Here is a 9,765-nt window from a genome sequence, read left to right on the forward strand (position 1 = left end):
GCACATATGGTATTCGACGCTATTTCTCCACCCCGGCTTATCCACAGAGCAATGGTCAAGCTGGAGCCTCCAACAAAGCCATTTTGGACGGCATCAAGAAACGGTTGGAGAAAGCTAAAGGCAGGTGGGTCGAAGAGCTCCCCAGTGTGTTGTGGGCTCATCACACTACACCAAGGCAGTCCACTGGGGAAACGCCGTTCGCCCTCTGTTTTGGAACCCAGGTAATTATCACCCTGGAGATTGGCTTACCCACTCTGAAAACAAAGGTCTTTGACTTGGGCAGAAATGACATGATGTTAGCATTAGATCTGACTATGATCGAAGAACGCTGAGACTCTGCCCTCGCATCTATGGCATAATTTCAGCTGTAGCTTGCTAGATCATATAATCAACGCATGCGGTTGCGTCGTTATATACCCGGAGAATTGGTCCTTAAGAAAGTTCTTCCCGCTACTAGGAGCCCCGCTGATGGAAAGCTAGGTCCCAATTGGGACGGCCCATATCAAGTTGAGTCGATCGCCGGCACAGGGGCATATCGGCTCAAAGACATGTCTGGAAGAAGTCTGCCACGTCCCTAGAATTCCACGCATCTGCGTAAATTTTATCACTAACCTGACTTGTGGGGCATGATAACTTGTTTTGAATTTTCGCCGTGTACAACTTTCACTTGTACAATGCATGGCCCCTTATTTCCTGGCTATGTGAAATTTAGTTCGGTAAATCAAAAGCCTCCAGATTCGGAGCGCCTTTCGTGGATAACACAATTGGCCAAAACAAGTCTCCGCATTCGAAGCCCCATCCATGAATGACACATTTGGGCTGAATAGACCTATAGATTTGGAGCGTCCTTCGTGGATATCACGATTGGCCAAAACAAGTCTCTGTATTCGGAGCCCCATCCGTGAATGACATTGTAACAAGCCCGCGGGGGACCTCGCTACAGCTCGGACTCGACTTTGTAGTCACGGTTCTAAGTCTGAACCAAAGAGTCCAAATCCGGCAAATTGTTTTGAGAAACAGATTTTTTTGAAAAAGTAGTGCCAAACATGGACTGCTTTGCCAGATGCAGAGTCGCCACCTAAATATTTTATTTTGGGAAATTTAGGAAACCCTGACTCGGTGCCGACAGGCCACGTGTCCGTCATCACCAAAGTTGCCTCGGCTCGGGAACTTGGGTACGATTGGGGAAGGTCACTTCGTGAGCACCCCCGCTCGCCCGGTCATAGACCGGCCTCTACTAACCATGATATCAATTTTTGAAAACATTGTGAGTTCTTATTCCGGTTATTGGCCTAGGTTACTATGTGGTGCTCACAGCATACAAATATAGACCGGGTCGCCTGATTTGGAACGAAACATTTCATGTTTGTTTTTGAAAATGGTTTGCTACCCGCAGGTAGGCTTGAAACATTTGATGATTTATTCCAATTCAGATAACCCAACCTTCACCCACAGGCATTCAGGCAGTTATATCAGATAAGCACATAGCCTCATGGTAAACATGCTATCATGGCATTCACTCACACGCATGCAAGGATGCTAAAGCATAAAGCTTACCGAGTACTCCAAGCCAAAATAGAAACTCATCAGAAATCATGCATGAATCCTAAGTATACAGAAATGCCTAATGCAACACATGCAAAATGCAACTATAGCAGGCTCGGCTATTCTAAACATGGCATATGAGATGCTACAACTATCATGTATTCAATTTAGAATTGAAAAATACAATGCAGTTAGTATGATGCGCCGAGCCCGGTGCATGCAATACAGGTGAATGATGCAAACATGCTGTCATACTGTATGCTAATTTAAACATGCCCTAATCTAACCATCAAAAGCAGATAAATAAAAGGGAGAAAGACGTGGGGTTGGAAGACATACAACACACTCACGCACACTTATTACAACATTGCCCTCGCGCAGAGGGTCCGAATAAATATACAGTCCAAATATTACAGTCCCGAATAAAGAATATTACAGTCCAAAATATTACAAAATCCTAATTAATTAATGAATTAACTAAGAAAACAAGCAAAACTGGCGTGCAAGCCAGGGACTGCCTTGCTTCTGATGGATGATGCATGTCCGGGTTGTCTTGCGCGGAAATCCACCGGAATGCCCCGATTAGCCTCTGTTTACACCTGTTTCTTGAAATGCGTGTCAAGCCTTGAAAAGTTGCTGATTCTGCGTTTTGCTGCAACAGAGAGCAGGAAAGGGGCATAGCAATGTATTTGCACAGATATATGCATGTCTCGATCCTCGTGCCACCAATCACGCATACCGAGGCATGATGGTCGAGGAGTCGAAATGCACAACTCAATATAGGATGAATGCACATGAAACTACAGCTAAAACCTAACTCCATCATGGATAATCCGGAGTGTCGGCGACTGGGGAATTGAGACACATTCCATCACTCGGAGTACGAAATGTACCTCGTTTCCCGTGCCCGGGCTAACTCTTATTCCGGACACGATGCAATATGCATGATATGCATGAAATGCAACTAAGATACAATCCTAACATACTCAATGCTATGAAAATGAGATATTTTGAAATGCGTGCACACGGGCACGCAAACCGAGAAAATGATATGTCTCGAAATGCGTGCACGCGGGCACGCAAACCGAGAAAATGCACGAATGCAATGAAAATGATATGCCTCGAAGTATGTACACACGGGCACGCAAACCGAGAAAATGCACCAATGCAATGAAAATGATATGTCTCGAAGTACGTACACACGGGCACGCAAACCGAGAAAATGATATGTCTCGAAATGCGTGCACGCGGGCATGCAAACCGAGAAAATGCACGAATGCAATGAAAATGATGTGTCTCGAAATACATGCACGCGGGCACGCAAACCGAGGCGATGATATGTGTCTCGAAATGCGTGCACGTGGGCACGCAAACCGAGGCGATGATATGTGAAAATGACAAATGGACTTATACCAACATAAGTGAGCCTCAGCCGCACTCACATGAGATGCCGATGGCAGAAAATGAAGTGCCTCGAAATGCGTGCACACTGGCACGCAAACCGAGGCAATGCATACGCAATGCAAATGACATGGAAAATGAAGTATGGACTTATACTAACATGAGTGAGCCTCAGCCGCACTCACATAAGATGCCGATGGCAGAAAATGAAGTGCTTCGAAATGCGTGCACACTGGCACGCAAACCGAGGCAATGCATACGCAATGCAAATGACATGGAAAATGAAGTATGGACTTATACTAACATGAGAGAGCCTCAGCCGCACTCACATAAGATGCCGATGGCAGAAAATGAAGTGCCTCGAAATGCGTGCACACTGGCACGCAAACCGAGGCAATGCTAAAATGTGATGAAATATGGCAAAAATGATATGCAAGCATACTAATGGAATTTCAGCACTAAAATATGGGGGAAAATAGTCCCGAAATGAAGCGAAATGACATGAAATGCAAGGAAATGTCCCGAAATGCAACATTAGGCACCCGAAATGGCCTATAGCTATGCCAAACATGCACAATATGGACATGCAATGCAAAGACAGAAGCTAGACAGTCCCGAAAGATGCACTTTCACAGTTATAAACATGGCCAAACAGTAAGTATAGGTAGGGGAAAAATAGCATGCAAGGATAGGGGCCAAAAGAGGGGTAATGAAGCAAGTGGTATAATCAAACCTCAAACTGAAAAATTTCCTTCTACAACACTGAAGATGGACCAAAAATATGAACATTTACAGTATATGGAAGACCTCAAATCAGTATAAAAATATGCCAAAAATGTGATGCAAGACAAGGCTCAAAAGGTGCTAAAACATGAAGTATATAAAATAATCACCAAACAGAAAAAAAGTGTGAATGAAACATGAAGTATAGGCCAAAATAAGGCCACTTTTAGTTCGGACCAAGGGCCAAAAACAGAAGCAAAGAGGGCTATCAATTTATGCAAAAATGGGGCCAAATAGGGGATATAACTACAAGTGACACATGGAAACACCAAACAATGTTGAACCCTTCTCCAATGTTGAAGAGGGGCTCAAAATAACCCTTATATCAGTTTATAACATGCTCAAAAACAGATTTCTCATGGGCCAAAGATAGCATGCAAAATCATGACATACAAGATGATCAATGAAGCAAGTATATTATGGAGGGCTCAAACAGGGTTGAGCCCTTAATGAGAAGTGAAGATGAGCTCAAAATATGGCCCTTTTCAGTTAGGGCCGGAGCTTGAAACCAAAAAGAAGTGGGGTTTAGAAATAGATCAAGAAAAAGGGTCAAAAGGGTAAAAGTGTTACTTACCCTTGAAGATTCAAACTTTTGTTGCTTTTTGGATGGATTTGCAGCTTCTTTAGCCTTCAAGAATCCTTCCTTGTTGCTGGAAATGAGATGGTGGTGGTAGAGCTTGGTGGTGTAGAAGGAATGATGGTTAGGGAGTTAGGGTTTTTTGAAGAGTTGAGAAGGAAGAAGATGGAGTTGGCTATGGAAGCTTGAAGAGTAAATTTTCTAACCCTTGCAAAGGAGGCCACCAGCTGGTTATAAGGATCAAAAAGGGGGTGTAAAGGTGGGGGAAAAGGAGGGTAAAACTCCCCCACAAAATATCCCCCGGATACAGGAAATATCTGGGGGATATTGCCCCACAGCTGTAAAGTACACAGTGCAAGGAAGCAAGCCGGCCTCACACTTTTGCTGGAGGTGGCTGGCCGGCCACACCCCCTAGCCGGCCGGCTAGGGGTCAAAAGGGTCAAGGTGATTTTCTGGCCGGCCAGCTATTGGAGAGGTACCCCTATATGTGTACAACACAACCATGTAGTTGAAATTCCAAGAAAGTGGGCCCAAGGGGTTCAACAATGGCTCGGAAAGAGGGGGTCAAAAGGGTCAAGTTGACTTACTGGCCGGCCATGAACTTTTAGGGGCCTCTCATGCGTGTACATCATAGATATGTGGTTCAAAGTTCAAGAAAAAGGGTCCAAGGGGTTCAACATTAGCCCGGAAGAAAGGGGTCAAAAGGGTCAGGTGACCTTAATGGCCGGCCACCAACTTTTAGGGGCCTCTCAGGTGTGTAGATCACAAATATGTGGTTGAAAGTTGGCAACACTAGCTCCAAGGTATTCAACATTAGCCCGGAAGTGCGAAAAACGGGCGCCGGGAGGCTCCGGAAGAGAGATAATTGGTTGTTGCAACAATTGCTGGCCTCCCACCCTTCAGTGACCTTCCTTGTGATAAAACAGAGGTACCTGCCAAAAATGAACGAAAACCGTTGCAAAACGAATGTTCCGGGGCCAAAACACGTAGTTCGGGGTCCCGAAAATGGGCTGTTAAGCACCGAAAATGGTATTCGTCCTCGAAGTGGGTTTCTCAACCCCCAGTGTCCCTCAAAAGGGATGAAATAAGATGTATGCCAAAAATCAGAGCAATAGGAGATGGTTAAGCGGTCTCGAACCGAGGCACACGGCCTGACGGCTCCGAAAACCGGAAACCGGACTCCGAAATGGGAAAAATGGCCTACGGCCACCAAATGTAGCCTACGGACATTGAGAGATGGTCTACGGGACCTCTCCCTTCCCTCAGGAAAAGAAACAGAGAAAACCGGGTCTGGTTCGCAAACCGAGACAAGGCACAGAAGAGGGTTCGGAAGTCCGGAGGCAGGGCTCACGGCCGCGACTCTGAAACTTCTGAACAAGCACATCATGCAACATCACCGAGCGCTCCATCGGTGACGTCTGAGTCTTAAGGTCGGTCAAAAATGGGGTGTCTACAGACATGTTTGGGCCAAATAAGCCTCCGGATTCGGACTGCCCTTCATGGATATCACGATTGGCCAAAACAAGTCTCTGTATTTGGAGCCCTATCCGTGAATGACACGTTTGGGCCGAATAAGCCTCCAGATTCGGAAGCGCCCTTTGTGGATATCACGATTGGCCAAAACAAGTCTCTGTATTCGAAGCCCCATCCGTGAATGACACGTTTGGGCTGAATAAGCCTCCGGATTCGGAGCGCCCTTCGTGAATATCACGATTGACAAAATAAGTCTCCGCATTCGGAGCCCCATCCATGAATGACACATTGGGGCCGAATAAGCCTCCAGATTCGGAGTGCCCTTCGTGGATATCATGATTGGACGAATAAGCCTCTATATTCGGAGCGCCCTTCGTGGACATCACAATTGGCCAAAACAAGTCTCCGCATTCAGAGCCCCATCCGTGAATGACACGTTTGGGCCGAATAAGCATTTGGATTCGGAGCGCCCTTCGTGGATAACACGATTGGCCAAAACAAGTCTCTGCATTCGGAGCCCCATTCGTGAATGACACGTTTGGGCTGAATAAATGTCCGGATTCGGAACACCCTTCATGGATATCACGACTGGCCAAAATAAAAGCCTCTGAATTCGAAGCCCCTTCTGTGTATGTCACAGTTGGGCCGAATAAACATCCAGAATCAGAGCGCTTCATCGATATCACAGTTGGCCGCCGTAAACATGATGGACAGTAATTGATGGTCATGACTTAATTTACGATCAATAATTGAAACCATATACAGGCACTCAAAATAAGAGCTTTTATTCAAAATATCGTAAGTACATGATTTGCATCAAATTAGTGATATGTCATACATATCCTTGACATGCTTCATTCAACACATGTGATAATTAAAAAAAGACAAATATATCATTTAGCACCGTCTTCGTCGTCCGTCTTCTCGACTTCAAAAGCCGTGAAGGGCAAATTATAACTCTGATATAGAGGCGATGCCGAATCAATTCCCACTGCCTGTAGAGCCTTGGTCCACCCATGCTTGAATCCATGATTTTCGCATCGGCACACCTTATCAACCAGCTTTTCCTTCGTCTTCTCTATACCAATCTTCCAACCGTCAAAAAATCTCTCATTATAGGCCTTCATCCTTATCGCTTCTTTAGCGAACATGCTTGCCGTATCTCGGTCAGCAATGGCCTGGTTTAGCAGTCGTTGGGTCACCCTTTCCTCTAAAATCGGGTTACCTTGACCTACCGAATAATTTCCGGTAGCTTTTGCCTGCTTTTGGTCTCGCTCGGCTTTCTCTACGCACGCTTCTAAGTTTCGAATGCACTCATCTTTCTGCTCTATCTCTCGTCACGTGGCACAGAGACGCATGCCAATCTCATATGAAGTACATAGCCCTTTCATCGCTCCATAGACGCCCTCCTGAAAAACTTCGAAATCAGGCCGCCCAACCATGAACTACTGGACTTCCAGTGGAAAAATCTGTCGAGTGAATTCAACTACCACGTTTGGATCGCGAATGATCGAATTCGCCTCCGTCATTGGTTTGTTCCCCACGAAGACTGAAAAACTCAACGGGCAAGGTGGCCCACTGGTCTCACTTCGCGAGCGAGGGGAGTTTCCCCACTGTTGCCTTTCCTTCTTAGGTGACCTGCTTCGATGACGCAGAGAATGGTGCCTCTCGCGCTCCCCCGACATCCTACTTCTTGTTCACAGCAGTTCACCACCTCGGTTCATTGCTAAATCCAGCTCTGCTAGTGTCCTACCCTCTCATCTACTGTTGAAGAATAGTCTTTTTGACATCTAGTTCAAACACGCTACTTTTCTTCCTCCTGTGATCTACCAAATTTGGACACCAAAATAGACCCTAAACGCACGCAACCCCCACCCATCTTATTAATCGTGGATGTAGCGTTCCCAAAGCATTCTCTTCAATGCTCTGTGCCATGAACTGTTGTTGTTCGACGGTTCATTAATTTGCTGGGGCAAGGGCAGATTCATTAATCTATTCGGCGTAATATTAGAGCTATGAGCCGAAATGCTAATGTGCCCCAGCCAATTCGCGAACTGTTGTTGTTCAGTGGTCCTGTTCATTAATTTGCTGGGGCAAGGGCAGATTCATTAACCTATTCGGCGTAATATCAGAGCTATGCGCCAAAATGCTAATGTGCCCCAGCCAATTCATGAACTGTCGTTGTTCGGCGGTCCTATTCATTAATTTCCTGGGGCAAGGGCAAATTTATATTAAATCGGAACTATGCGCCGAAATGCTAATGTACCCCAGCCAATTCGCGAACTGCCATTGTTCGACGGTCCTGTTCATTAATTTGTTGGGGCAAGGGCAGATTCATTAATCTATTCGGCTTAATATCAGAGCTATGCGTTGAAATGCTAATGTGCCCCAGCCAATTCGTGAACTGTTCAATATGCTGAGGCAAGGGCAGATTGATAAATCTATTCGTCAGTTATGTTCGTTAGTAGTGTCGAAGGTAGATTTACTAATGAATTCGGCTAATGAATTCGGCTTAAAAATTCACTAATGTATCAGAGCTGTGCGCCGAAATGTTAATGTGCCCTAGCCAATTCGTGAACTATCGTTGTTCGGCGGTCCTGTTCAATTTGCTGAGGCAAGGGAAAATTGATTAATCTATTCGGCGGTTCTGTTCGTTAGTAGTATCAATGGCAGATTTACTAATCTATTCGGCTAGGTCGCAGAGCTATGCAGCTATTTGACTGCCGAATTAATTCAGTATTTGGTTGTATTCATCCTACTTCGTGTTTTTACATCTTACTTAGTCGTTAACAAGCACATACAACAGGCAGAAAGGCAAAGGCAATTTTCATTCATAAACTGAATACAAACAGAAGTCATTTTACAAATGAAAACTACCATACGTTTGCTTCTAACAAAAATAAACAGTCAACAACCTAACAAATCTAACAAAACCTACATACACAAGATACCAAAACAAAATGAAAATTACTTTGACCCTAGGTTGTCTTCAGGGTCAGACCCCAGTGGCTCAACGTCTACCTGCTCGTACGGAATCGGCTGCTCTGATACCACGCTAATAGCAACTAAGGCTTTGAGCCAGCCGTGTTTGAATTCCCTATTCTCGAACCTAGGCACCTCCTCTACATAGTTCTCCAAAGCTACATCCTTGCCAGCTTGGAATGACTTGGAAATCTCAGATTCGACGTTTGCCATCGCCCTCTTCGAGTCCTCCAAATTGGCCTTCAGTTTGGCAATCGTCTCGTTGGCCAATTTGAGCGTTTCTTTGCTTGCGTTCAACCTTGCTTTGGCATCCAATCTCAGTTGGTCAGAACTCTTAGCCTTATCCGCTTCGGCATCGGCATCGGCCCTCGCTCTTTCCTCCGCCTCTTTCATGGCCTCAGACTCGGCTCTAAGAGAGGCCTCTACTGCCTTCCCTATTTCATTTTCTAGTTCGGCTGTGAGAAAGCCGATCTGTTCGATAACGTTGTGTTGGCGACGACCAATCTCAGCTATCCTTCCCGCTGCCTACAAAACAAGGAATTAGTAAGATAGCTGATATAAAAAAATAAAAAAAAAAATTGTTTAACCTTGAAAAATTATAAACAAAAATCATGTACCAATATCGCCGATTGAGCGGCTAATGCTATGGACGCCAGATCCGGCTCTGCCCTAAAGGTTGCTCTGTCAACCGGCAGAGAAATGGAAGAGGCTAAGCTCAAGGCCACAGCGGTGTCTTTTACAGCCGATGCATCGGAAGCAACTGGCACGCTCTTTATCCTTGGTTGTATTATAAACGGAACAACTAGGTCTGATTCTTCCATGCGCGGCCGTTTCTCAACTTGTTTTTCCAAATAATCGGCTTCAGATTCGGCCGGACGTTTTTCCTCCCTATGCTCCGTCACTTGGCCCTCCTCTTGATTAACAACAGGCTTCATTTCGACCATATCAGTCTAAGTCGTCTCCACAATAGGAGCAGGTGGTAGAGATTCTTCCCTAACATCAGG

This window comes from Camellia sinensis, chromosome 3 (assembly GCF_055761805.1).
Source record: "Camellia sinensis isolate YWXY chromosome 3, ASM5576180v1, whole genome shotgun sequence".
Classification (NCBI taxonomy): Eukaryota; Viridiplantae; Streptophyta; class Magnoliopsida; order Ericales; family Theaceae; genus Camellia; species Camellia sinensis.